This window comes from Nyctereutes procyonoides, unplaced genomic scaffold (genome assembly GCF_905146905.1).
Source record: "Nyctereutes procyonoides isolate TBG_1078 unplaced genomic scaffold, NYPRO_anot_genome, whole genome shotgun sequence".
Classification (NCBI taxonomy): Eukaryota; Metazoa; Chordata; class Mammalia; order Carnivora; family Canidae; genus Nyctereutes; species Nyctereutes procyonoides.
This window is the reverse complement of record NW_026575135.1, coordinates 14,802,729-14,817,053: the sequence shown is the minus strand read 5'-3', so window position 1 is coordinate 14,817,053 and position 14,325 is coordinate 14,802,729.

Sequence of the window (14,325 nt, the reverse complement as noted above, 5' to 3'; positions counted from 1 at the left end):
AGAGTAGTTCATCTCCTGATTCATTTAATCACTACTATCCATGTGAAGGTATAAGTATGTATTTCTTTTCTGAATGCATTTTTCTTCCAAGTACTTGGTATACTGTTGCTTGGTGTAATTTCAGGACCCTTTACTGATAAAAAACAAATGAAAATCACTTCTTTAATCACAGTACCAAATCAAAGAGAAGACATTTATAGCTTTTTTTTTTCTAAAATATGGCAGATAACAAAATTGTTTTGGAAAAAATATTTTGAAAAGAGGCAAGGCATGAAGTCAATTTTATTAGTGTGCAGAAAATGTTATTTCAGTTTTTTACAGCTTTTATATGCTATTTATTATGTGTTGTGATGAACAAGTCAAAATTTTTTTGTAAATATCTCTTCATCACAGAGCTTACTATTCAAGCATACCTTCTTATGGAAGGTGGTAAATTGTATTATGCAATAATTACTAATTTACTCATTCATTTAACAAATATATAATGGGTTCTCGTTATGTAATAGGTGCATTGCCATGTGCTGCAATTACAGAGGTAAATAGGACAGTCCCGAACTTAAGAACTTCATAGACTCAGACAGGCAGGATTGGATTTATAACCTACAGGGCTCACAGCAAAACAAAAATGCTGGGACCCTTTTTCAAAAAGCAGGAAAGAGGCATCCTTACAAGTAATAACATTTAAAAGGTTTTCATTTTTCACAGTATATTTCTTAATCTGTTTTTTTTTTTAATTTGCTATTTAATGTGGCCTTGGGAATAATTTTGCTCTGTTTCTACTGGCTTACTTACTTAACCCTTCACAGATCCTCTATACTCAGGTTACAATCTCTAATCATGAAGCCTTTGATTCCTGGATCAGGGATGAGTGGCTACCTTCTGAATATATAGTGATGTACTAGCCCTGTGGTGGAAGCAACCACTGTGTCCCTCACCGAGATGTCCTAGAACCTACACCTGACCATGACCACAGAAATTTGTATGTCTTTGTGTGGGAGGGGTGGGGCACTGGGGCGGGCGAGGACCAGGTGGTAGAGGAGTGGGCAGTTGCGAATCCATTCAGGGGGAGTGGGAAGAAATAGGAAGCCAGATATCTAGGAGCTAAGGCTCTAAACCTCCTCTCCAGCACTCACATACACACATACACACACATACACACGCACAAGCATACCCTCCATTGTCCTATCAGGTTTAACTTACAAAACACAAATTCGAGATAAGATTATTAAAAACTTCAAGACAGTGACTGCAGATCATTAAAACCCAAATGTGGAGCCCTTCTGAGAGTTGAGCCCTGTGCAATTGCTCTAATAATATGCCTGTGAAGCTGGCCCAGCAAGCAGGAGAAGATAATAGATATTTTAAAAACCACGGTGAAGATTTGATAGAGTATTATTGGAGACCCAGGAGAGGAACACCATCTCAATAAGGATACGCCTTTGTGTGTGTATATTCAGTTGGGTGCAGAGAAAATTCCTTAAGAAGTCTGACTTCTGTTCTGAATCTTAAAAATGAATAGAAATGAGCCAATTAAAGACACAAGAGAAAAATATTCCAAGTAGAAAGAGAAAAATCAGCAAAGACACAAATTCAATAAAAGTATATGTTTTCATCTTGGAATAGTTCAGTATTTCTATAGCCCAGAAACTAAAGCAGGGAGATATATGAAGTGAGGAGGCAGCAGAAAGCAGGGCAATGCTATGCCTTATGTGCCTAAGGAACTTAGGTGTCATCATATAGAAAATTCGGAGTCACTAAAGGTCATTAAATATGGGCATGTCACGGCCAAAAATGATGAGATATGTTTTATCTGATGACAGCCTGGTGGAAGAACACAAACTAGGTCTAGACAGTCCTTTCCCAATGGCATTTTTTATTAAAATATGGAATCAATCTGGACAGAATTGGGGTGGAAAGGGATAGTTAATTTACATTTATGCTTTGAATAAGATATAACTGAAATTAATTGGAGTTGAAATGATCACATTTACTTAAGAATGTGTGTGTGAGAGAGAAAGAGAATAAAAATTGTCAGTTTGTCCAAGTTTGGAATTGAGACTTAAGGTATAAATAAGTTTCAAATTATATATATATGCAGGGATCCCTGGGTGCTCAGCAGTTTAGCGCCTGCCTTCAGCCCAGGGTGTGATCCTGGAGTCCCTGGATCGAGTCCCACATCAGGCTCCCTGCATGGAGCCTGCTTCTCCCTCTGCCTGTGTCTCTGCCTTTCTCTCTCTCCCTCTCTCTCTCTCTCATGAATAAATAAAATCTTTAAAAACAAACAAAAAACCCCCACAAATATATATGTATTTATACATTCTTATTCATTCAAATAGAGAACCTGAAGTGTTCCTTATCCAAATTTATATCACTTGTGGGCTTGATATATATTAGACTTGCTACTTAATATTTATAACAAGAATTCTATATAATTTTGAGACAGGTCCAGGAACCATATTTGAAGAAATTGGCTCTTCCATGTGAAGTTTGAGAGCTCTATACCATTTGATGTACTGGGACTGTTTGGGGCTGTTTATTGCTTAAAAGTAGATCTGTCCTAAAGATGACTAGACAAGAATGGTATGTTATTTCATCTGCATTCAGGCTTTAAGAAGACTTTGGCCTTGTTTTTTCTAAGTACGTGGTTGTGGGGTTTTTTGGTTTTTGGCGTTTTTTAGTTTATTTATTTATTACAGAATGCATGCAAGTGGGGGGTAAGGGCAGAGGAAGAGGGAGACAATCTCAAGCAGATTCCCCGATAAGAGTGGTGCCCAACGCTATGCTCGATCACAGGACCCTGAGATCATGACCTGAACTGAAATCAAGAATCAGATGCTTAACTGACTGAGCCACCCAGGTGCCCCTAAGTGTGTCTTTTTGTACTTCTATTCTGCTGTCCAAATACTAAGAGCTTATAAGCTCATGAAAATGAAAGTGGTAATAATTATTGTGGAAAGCTTATTCTGTGTCTTGCACGATGGTAGGCACTTCTCAAGCCTTATTTCCTCAAACTTTGACATCAAATCCTTGAATTAAATACAGCAAACTGAACTTTAGATATTAGTAACAGACTCAAGGGCATAGAGCCAAGTGCCTGAGGTGAAATTCAAACGAAGACCATCAGCCTTCAGAATATTTGCCCTTAAACTCTCATGGTTCTCAGTGGAGATGCGGTGTTTAGCCTGCTTTTGTTAAGATGAATCTTAAAATCTACCATTGTGTCTGGGAACTCATAAAGTTCCCCAAAGCCCTAAAGAAATAAATTGGCCCTTTACCCTAAATGTCTCTTTCACCTATTTCTTTTAGTGGCCTGAGGAGCCTGACAAACTGGGATTTCATGATTCGAAGTCACCAAAATCTCTTTCTATGGAGAAGCAAGAACAGAAGCCTCTATGGCCATGAAAATGTCATTGACAAACTGAGAAAACTATTTTCTTTTTTATGAAATGATGTCCTGCCCTTTCTGGGTTTCTAGAACCAATTCCAACTAGTGTTTGGGGGACAGTTCCACCAATAAGCAATTCTCAATAATAACAGTTCGTGTCCTACCATTCGACTCAATTCTAACGCTATATTCCCAGAGATAGCAACAGATTCCACAGATTATGGGTACCATCCTACAAGATTACTCCTGACCCATTTGGGAACCAGTTACAAGCCTATGTTCTGACCAACTGCCTATAAGAATAGGGGTTCCTACAATGCCTTCCTTAGACTTCAGATGGCCAGTCGTAAGTCCAAATTGTCACCTGTGCTTCTGACTGACTAGCTATAGATCAGAAGTTACCACAACCATTTCTGTGGTTCAATTAATTTACTAGAGTGGCTCATAAAAGTCAGAGAAACATTTTACTTCCTAGACAACCAGTTCATTGTAAAAAGATAAAACTCAGGAACAGCCAGATGGAAGAGATGCTGACGGCAAGGCGTGGAAAGAATGCAGTTTCCATGACCTCTCTAGGCACACCATTCTCCCCAAATCTCCATGCGTTCACCATCCTAGAAGCTCTCCAAACCTATTCCTTTTGGGATTTTATGGAGGCTTCATTACATAGGCATGTTTGATTAAATCCTTGACCTTAGGAAACTGATTCAACCTTCAGCCCATCTCCCCTTCTGGGAAGCCAGGGGAATAACTGAAAGTTCCAACTCTCCCATCACCTGATTGGTTCTGCTGGCAACCAGCTCCCATCCCTAGGTGGGTTCCAAAAGTCACCTCATTAGCACAACAAAAGACCTTTATAGCTCTAATCACTTAGGAAATTTTAAGGGCTCTAAAAGCTCTGTTCCAGAAAAGCAGACAAAGACCAAATATATAGCTTATTGAGGCCTCTGGGTGGCGCAGGTGGTGATTTCAGGGTCATGGGATGGAGCCCCACATTAGTACTGTGTTCAGTGCAACATCTGCTTAAGATTCTCTCCCCTCTCCGTTCACTCTCTCTAAAAGAAATAATAAAATCTTTAAAAATACATATGTAGTTCTTGTTATAAATCAAAATATCATACCTGAATATATCATAATGATTAAGTTAGATATTACTCACCAAAGCACTTTTAAAACACTTAAGTATTGTTAAGAATTTAGCTTTTAAAGTATTACTTTAGAGAAGAAATGTGGCACTAGATTAATCAGAATTACAAATAATCTATAATATTAATACAGATAGGAAGTATAAAGAGAATTATTAAGACTTTAGGAAGGAAGCAATTGGGGGATCCCTGGGTGGCTCAGGGATTTAGCACCTGCCTTCGGCCCAGGGCATGATCCCGGAGTCCCGGGATTGAGTCCTGGGATCTAGTCCCACATTAGGGTCCCTGCAGGGAGCCTGCTTCTCCCTCTGCCTGTATTTCTGCCTCTCTTTCTCTCTGTGCCTCTCATGAATAAATAAAATATTTTTTTAAAAAAAAAGAAGGAAGGAAGCAATTAAAAGATAGTTAAGTCATCTAGTCTCTTGTCTCAGACAATTTAGTTTCTAGTAAAAATATCCAAAATAATTATCATCTATTAATCCCTGACTTTATTATTTCTAGATGTGAGATATAGACAGTTATATCTACTACTCTTGTTTTACTTTTTCAGTGTATCAAAAATGTTCAAATAGATTGTGTAATAATTTCAGAAATAAGTACTGTATTATTTTTTCTCTAGGGGAGAATTCTTGATATCTTATAATATGTACGAAGATGGAAAATATAAATAGGAACACACTGCAAACTCCATAACTGAACAACTTCCTAGTGTAAACTGAGTAGTAATCATTTGGGAGAGAATAAGATCTGTAGTAGTGATGCATGATGGTGATTATATTTTGTACACACATTTCCTATCTGGAACTGATAACCGGAAGCATTTTGCAAGTCAAGGATGTTACTGCTAGTTAATTTAAAATGCATTATTTATAGAAACCCGGTCCACTTTCACTCATGGAAATGCTCTAATACTATTCTTAGCATTCCTGATTCTAATGCTTGGAAAAAGAATGGAAGCAAAAAATATAAAAATGATTAATTCTGGAAGAATCAAACACAGTCCTATCTGTATTTTAGCATTTCCAATAATAGAACTAATACCGTGGTTCCCTTATTCAGCTACTTATAACTTTATTGCCTAAGGAAGCATAAGTTAAAACTTAGGAAGCAATAGATTAGAAAAGCTATTTTGGATTTATATATTTTATTTAATAATATAGGTCAAAAATATCTACTAATATTAAGAGACCCAGAGAAGAACATTTCTATCCAAGTTAATATGCTAATTAAGCATGTATCATATAAACCAGGTTAAATGGGAATGGAAAACACTGGACTCTGAACATGATTTTTAAAATTTGATTTTTACATTTAAATCCATTTATACATTTAAATGCATTCAAATAGGAAATCCAAAGGATGTCCCTTACCTAAAGAAACTTCAGAGTGTGTAGCCTTATTAAACTAGAGGGGTTTGAATCATGCAGTATTACAAAGAACTCTGGTCTTGTCAAATGCTATAAAGCAGTAATCCTGGGAGGGTGTGTGCCTGGGTGATACAATGGGTTAAGTGTCAGACTCTTTATTTTGGCTTAGGTCATGATATCAGGGTTATGAGATTGAACCCACATAGGGCTCTGCACTGGGCATGGAACCTGCTTAAGATATTCTCTCTTTCTCTCTCTCTCTCTCTCTCCCTCCCCCCCAGCACTTCCCCCCATTTAAAAAGAAATGGGAAAAATTCTCTTTAACCAATGGTGTTGGGAAAACTGGTTTACATGCAAAAGAATGAAATTGGACCACTTTCTTACTCCATACACAAAAATAAACTCAAAATGGATTAAAGTCCTAAATGTGAGACCTGAAACCATAAAACTTATAGAAGAAAACATAGGCAATAATCTCAACATCAGCCATAGAAATATATTTTTAGATATGTCTCCTTTGACAATAAAACAAATGCAAAATTAAACTATTGAGACTACACCAAAATAAAAAGCTTTTGTATAGAGAAGGAAACCATCAACAAAACAAAACCTCAATTGGAGAAGATATTTATAAAGGGTATATATGATGGGGGTTACTATCTAAAATATATAAAGAATGTATACAACTCAACACCAAAACCCCCACCAATAATCACAGTTAAAAATGGGTAGAGGGTCTGAATAGACACTTTTCTAAAGAAAAGATACAGATGGCCAACAGACACATAAAAAGATGTTCAATATCACTAATCATCCAAGAAATTCTAATCAAAACAATAATGAGATATCACCTTACACGTGTCAGAATGCCTAAAATCAAAAACACAAGAAATAACAAGTGTCAAGGAGGGTGTGAAGAGAAAGGAACCTGTGCAAGCTGATGCAGCCACAGTGAAAAACAATGGAGGTTCCTCAAAAACTTAAGAATAGAATTAATATTTGATCCAGTAATTCAACTACTGGGTATTTACCCAAAGAAAATGAAAACACTAATTCAAAAAGATACATGCATCTCTCTGTTTACTGTGACATTTACAACAGCCAGAATATGGAAGAAACCCAAGTGTTCATAAATGAATGGATAAAGGTGTGGTAGACACATGCAATGGAATATGAGCCATAAAAAGATGAGATTTTGCCATTTGCAACAACATTGATGAAACTAGAGGGTATTCTATAAATGCTAAGAGAAATAGGCAAAATAGGACAAAAATCATATGATTTCACTCAACTGTGGAATGTAAGAAATGAATAAGAAAAGAAAGAAAAATACAAAAAAAAAGACTCTTAAATAAGAGAACAAACTGGTGGTTGCGTAAAATAAGTGAAAGGGATGAAGAGTATACTTATGATAAGCACTGAGTAATGCATAGAATTTTTTTAAATAATCAAAATAAAATAATAAATATTCTTTATAGAAAGTGTGACTGGCACTTGAACAATTTTCAGATGCCTACAAGGCTATAGTTAAGTTCCTAATTTCAACCTTATCTAAATAGTATGCTTGTTAGAACTACATACACATCATTGTGCATGAGCAATTTAGGATTCACTTTGTTCCTTTGGGCCTTTCACTCACTTCTATGCAGTTGTTTCCTTAAGAACATCAGGCAGTAAATCCATGTAGGAAGGGTGGTACTTGTTAGACTAGAAGAACAAACTTTAGCCACCAGAGGAATTGATAGCTGCGAGGTTGATGGCTGACTACCCAGTTATCTTTCTGATACAGGCTCAGGGTGCCTGTACCAGGTATCAGGGAGAAGCTTAAAGATGAATCAGCACCCCCTTTTTCTTTCAGCCTAACAAACTGGTTCTCTTTAGGTGTTTAAACCTGCATTCATCACTGAGAAGAATTTTGACTTCAATACCATTGTCTTGGAGTTATTGAAAATTTCAGGCATTTTTAAAAAGATTTTTATTTATTTATTCATGAGAGACAGATAGACAGAGACAGACAGACACAGGCAGAGGGAGAAGCAGACTCCAGGCAGGAAGCCCGATGTAGGACTCAATCCCAGGATTCCAGGATCACGCCCTGAGCCAAGGTAGATGCTCAACTGCTGAGCCACTCAGGCATCCCAGAAAATTTCAGGCCTTATGCTGGTTTTCAGACTTCTCTTCTGGAGTGATTTCTTTTCATTTGTTTATCATTTTCAAATAGTTAAGTAGGAACTAGAGAGCGGCACCAGGATTTTCTGACATGATACTTTAGACTAGAAATAACTTTGAAGTATCTTTTTTTTAAGATTTTATTTGAGAGAGTGTGTGCATGAGCAGGGGTGGGGTCAAAGGAGAGGGAGAAGTGGGGGAGAGTTCCCACTGATCATGGAGCCCCACATAAGGCTGGATCCTAGGACCCCAAGATCATGACTGAGCTGAAGGCAGATGCCAAACTAACCGAATCACCCAGAACCCCCTAGACTAGAAATAATTTTAAACAATTGAAAAGATCATATATTATATAACTGGTGGAATAAATAATGTCATTATAGAGGCAGGGATAGATTATGAGATATCATAATTTTAAATGATGAAAACTATAAAAGACCTTTAAATACCATGAGTTTTTTTTTTTCCTGAGAGTTTTTTTTGAGATGTCTCTATTTCCTCAATAGAGAAAGAGGATGCATCTTCTCAAATAGGCCTATTGGTGACATTTTATGTATAAGACAGCAAAAATGCGTTGTTAAAAAAAGAAAAATAAAGAAAAATAAATAAATAAAATAAAATGTTGCTATAGTATGAATGTGTTTTCCCCAAATTTGTAACATTAAAATCATAACCCCTAAAGATGACAGTGTTAGGAGGTGGGGGCCTTAGGTCGTAAGGGCAGTGACCCAATAATTGGAATTAGTGTCCTTATCAAAGAGACCCCTGAGAGTTGGTTCACCCTTTTTGCCATTTAAAGATACAATGAGAAGTCTGCAGCCCCAGAGAAGACTCCCATCCAACCACACTGGTGTTGTGATCTTGGACTTCTTTAATCCAAAACTGTGAGAAACAAATTATGTTGTTTATGAAACACCTGATCTATGGTATTTCTTTTATAGCAGCCCAAAGGGCTAAGACATGTGTTATTTGATTATTAATGAATTTATTCACTCATCCATTAATTCATTCGTTCAGCTTGAGTGTACTGTTTGCTTCTAAGTAGAAGTTTTTCAAAATTAAATCAAACCTAATGGCCTGTCAGTATGGTAATTTTTAAAAAGCTACAAAAGGCATATAAAACTTATCTGAAGACTGAGAGGGGCTGATCTCATTTCTTGGCTTTTATAATGGTATATGGACATCATTTATAATTTTGTAATCACCATTGCTATATACTGATAGTTATGAGTCAGAGTACTTTTGTGCTGATTTGTAGAATATTCCTCTTCTTGTATATGGTGCTCTACTGAGTCAGGCTTAGATTTAGTTCACACAGATGATTTCATAAATCCAAGATCTTAACTTTTGCCAAATATCTATTAAGCAGAGGGTATTTAATTGAAAGGATATCTTTCACTGGAATTAATACAAGTTTAGTAACCTGTTTTCCTTAATTCTTATCTGGTTGACACTTTGAACTTTTGTTCTTATTTTTAGAACAATGATATTCATTTTTACATAAACTTTCTGGTCCCAAAGATCATTTATTTACATATCTTATTTGAATCTGTAATTAAATTATTTCAGTTTATCCTTGCTTAAAAATATTTCAATCATTTCTCAGATAAACAAAAGCAGTGCTCTTAGAAACCACTGTCTAATAAGTAAAATTTTTGCATATGTTAATAACGTGGGGAAACATGCCAACATGGTGTGCACCTCTCACACAATTTGATTCAAAGGTATGTCTAAATCAGGTCTTGGTTGGGCAGCCCTGGTGGCCCAACAGTTTAGCACCGCCTTCAGCCTGGGGTGTGATCCTGGAGACCTGGGATCAAGTCCCAAGTCAGGCTCCCTACATGGAGCCTGCTTCTCCCTCTGCTGGTGTCTCTGCCTCTCTCTCTCTCTCTCTCTCTCTCTCTCTCTCTCTCTCTCTCTGTCTCTAATGAATAAATAAAATCTTAAAAAATAAAAGAGAGGTCTTGGTGGTGGCTAGGGTACTGCACTAGGCAAATGATATGCTGAAGAATTCCAAATGTCCAACTTCCTTCTCCTGATGTCAAGTTCCCTTTGCAACTAAACTGAATAGTTGGTTCCTCAGAGGTCTAATTTAGTCAGCGATGGAGTCCTTTGTAGATAATCAAATTACTCTTGACTACAGCATCTATTTTTCACAGGAACTAGTAGTGACTTCCATAATTAGTGCACAGAAATGTACTAAAAGATGAAAAGAGTACTCATTCTGAAGAGTCTCTTGGAAAAGATGTATCTTCATTGCCCACAGGCGCACACACACACAGACACACACACACACACACACAAATATATATGTATAAATGAACGTATTAAAAAATATTTATAGTATTCATTTTTAATTTAAAAATGAATATTAAGTGTTGAGTCATATTTTTTAGCCATCTTAAAACTGTTTCTTACTTTTTCTCAAAATTTATCATTTGTCATTGTCACAAATACAGAGACCCATTTCATTTTCCTTTGCTAACCCTTTTGCAATAATATACAGTTGACCCTTGACCTGTGTGGTTCCACTCATATCTGGATTTTTTTACAGTATAGTACTGTTAGTGTATTTTCTCTTCCTTATGATTATCTTAATAACATTTTCTTTTCTCTGGCTTACTTTATCATAAGAATATAGTATAAAATACACATAAATATATAGAATATGTTTTCATCAGCTTTGTGTTTTGGTAAGACTTCTGGTCAATGGTAGTGTTTTAGTAGTTCAGTTTTGGGGGAGTCAGAAATTGTATGTAGATTTCCAACTGTGCAGGAGACAGCCCCTCTAGCCCCCATGTTGTTCAGGGGTCACCTGTATGTTTCTCAATTTGATAATTGATAAAACAGAGGCATATTTAACTTTGTTTCAATTACTAGTGATGATAAACTTTTTTAAAAAGCTCATTTATTTATTCATAAATATACAGAGAAAGGCAGACACATAGGCAGAGGGAGAAGCAGGCTCCCTACAGGGAGCTTGATGTGGGACTCGATCTCAGGACCCCAGGATCATGACCTGAGCCAAAAGCAGATGCTCAACCACTAAGCCACCCAGGTGCCCCTATGATAAGCATTTTTATATGTATTCTGGCTGGGCAGATAGTGGCACTTGCACCTATCGAGTATATAGTTAAGCACCAATGATTTGTTTCATTCATTCATTCACGCATTCATTCATTCATTAAACAAGAATTTTTTAAATGCTCACTCTGAGCCAGACAGTGCTCTCTCTGGATTCACAAAATTACACCCGTAGATGAAAAATCCTCAAACTCAGGAAAATTTTATTCCTGTGAAAGAAATAAGCAATAAACATAATAAATTAGTGAAAAATACATGTTATATAGTAGTAAAAAATGCTGAAAAATGAAATGGGAAGAATGTGGTGTATGGTGGTGACAGTGTAATTATACTTTGCAATAGAGTAGTCAGGGAAGGTCATTTATGACTAATGCCTGATATAGATAAGGAGCTGGCCACTCAGACAGATACCTGATGTTTCAGCCCGATAGAATAGCAAATGCAAAGGCCCTGAGTCATACATTGCTTAGTAAATTTAACCGACACATTAGAAGATAAAAGTGGGGAGGGTGGAATGAAGAAAGGAAGAGTGGAGTCAATGAGAGACCAAGGAGTTCATGGCAGATACCCAATCCCAGCTGAAAGCAGAAAGAGGTATACTTTCTGTAAAAAAATGTATAAATTACAATAAAACTAACCAAAAGTACTTTTTCTTTTAATTGCCTCCATGTACCTGATGATGCACTTTGTCAGCAATAAAACTTTCCTCTCCCCCAGGACAGACCACTTCTATCAATTTTACTTAGATATAACCCTGGTAAGATTTGAGATCAAAAGTTAACAGGAAATCAGATCATATAAGTCCTTAAAATCTATTGAAAGAACTTTGAGGGTTACTCTGCATTAAATAGACAATCACTAGAGGATTTTAAGCAGAAGAGTAACATGATGCATCTTGCATTTTAAAGGGTTGGCTCTAGATACTATGTGGAGAATAGAATTAAATGGCCAAAGATAGAAATAGAAAGATCAGTTAGGGCCAATTGCAAAAAATTTGGATTAATGATAATAATCATTAATCCAAATTAATGATGCCCTGGAATAGGGTGGCCAATGATGAGACAGGGAGAAGTGATGTTTTTAGAGCTAGTTGGAAAATTATAATTCTTAGGGTGGCTTTAAGGGAGTCTAGTCTTTATTGTGAAATTTACATAACAAAATTTTATCATTTGTATTTTTAAGTGTACAATCCATTACCATTAAGTACATTCCCAATGTTATTGTGCAAATGTGACCAATGTCCATTTCCAGAACTTCTTAATCATCAAATAGATGTTTTGTAATAGTTAAACAATAATTCTCATCCCCCTGAACCATCCGCTGATAACCTCAACTCTATTATTTCTGTAAATTGTTCTGTAGGTTCCTCATATAGATGGAACCACACAGTGTTTATCCTTTTGTGTCTGGTTTACTTTAGTTAGCATAATGTTTTCAAGAGTCATTCATGTTGTAGTAATATCAGAAATTACTTTTTATGGCTAAAAAGTAATATTTATGGCTAAAAGTAAATAATATTCTGTTGCATTTATATACTATATATTGGTTATCCATTCATCTGTTTATAGATGTTTGGGCTCTTTCCGCATTTTGCTATTGTAAATAATGCTTCTGTGAAGCATTATCTGTATCTGTTTGAGTGTCTCCTTTCAATTCTTTTGTGTATATATGGAAATAAAAATTGCTGGATCATACAGTAATTCTACTTTTAACTTCTTAAGGAACTGCCAAACTGTTTTCCATGGCAGCTGCAGCATTTTGCATTCTTACCAACAATGCCCAAGTTTTCTTATTTGAACACATCTTTGCCAACACTTATGATTTTCCATTTGCTTTTTTGATTTTGTTTTGTTTTAATATAATAGCTCTAATAATGGCTGTGGGGATGCCTGGGTGGCTCAGCAACTGAGCGTCCACCTTCGGCTCAGGCCCTGATCCTGGAGGCTCAGGGTCGAGTCCCGCATCCGGCTCCCGGCATGGAGCCTGCTTCTCCCTCTGCCTGTGGTCTCTGCCTCTCTCTCTCCCTCTCTCTCTCTCTCTCAATCTCTCTCTCTCTGTCTCTCATGAATAAATAAAATTTAAAAAAAATGGCTGTGAAGTGGCATCTCCCCGTGGTTTTGATTTTCATTTCCCTAATGACTGGTGATGTTGTACATTGGTTGTTGTTGTTGTTATTGGACGTTGTTTATCTTTTTTGGTGTCTATTCAAATCCTTCTCTGATTTTTTAGTTGAATGGTTTCTTTCTTGTTGTTGAGATTTAGGAGTCCTTTACATATTTTGGGTGTGAATCTCTACCAGGTACATGAATTGCAAATCTTTTCTCTCATTCTGTGTGTTATCTTTTCACTCTCTTGCTGCTCTTCGAATCACAAATCTTAATGTTGATGAAGTCAGATTTATCTACTTTTGCTTTTGTTGCTTGTGCTTTTCATTCAGCCATTTAAATGTTAATCAAAGGGATTAATGATAGATCATGCTCTCATTCAGGCTTCTTACCTTGGAGACATTACTAACACCTACTACCCTGTGACCTTGGCAATGTATTGACCTCTCTTGTATTTTGTTGTCCTCATCTCTAAAAAGAGGACACTATCATTTGTTGCAAAGACTGATGAATTAAGGTAGCATACTTAGAGTGACCAGAACATAGCAAGTACTCAATAAATAATAACTATTTTTGTCTCTTAGATACTGACTTTTACAAATAAAGTTCCACAAAATTATTTGTTGAAGGTTTCACATCTAATGTGTGACTGGTTAACACTTTGAACAAGATCTATTTGAACTCAGAATTTATGCTTGGTTTGAGCTGCATCTTAAGGGCAGTAGCATAACCCTTACTGACCAACCCGAAAGGAAAAAGAAGAAAAAACATAAAAAGAAAGAAGTCAAACACCTGGAAAACCCATAAACTGAGTAATCTGTTTCTGAACAATCAGTGTGAATATAAATTGTGTTTGAAAAAGACTTCAGCTCAGTGGGCTAGCACTGCAGCCAAGAAAAAACTTTTTGTAAGAGGCTCATGTTGGGCTTATTTGTGGAATTATTTTTAAAATATGCCATTTGAATTGTGGCAGCATTTTGCTGTTGGAACTTGGTACAAGAGAAACAAATATAGTTTTCTAAGAATATTTTTGAAGGTAACATAATGACAGGATTTAAAAATCTTTGCTC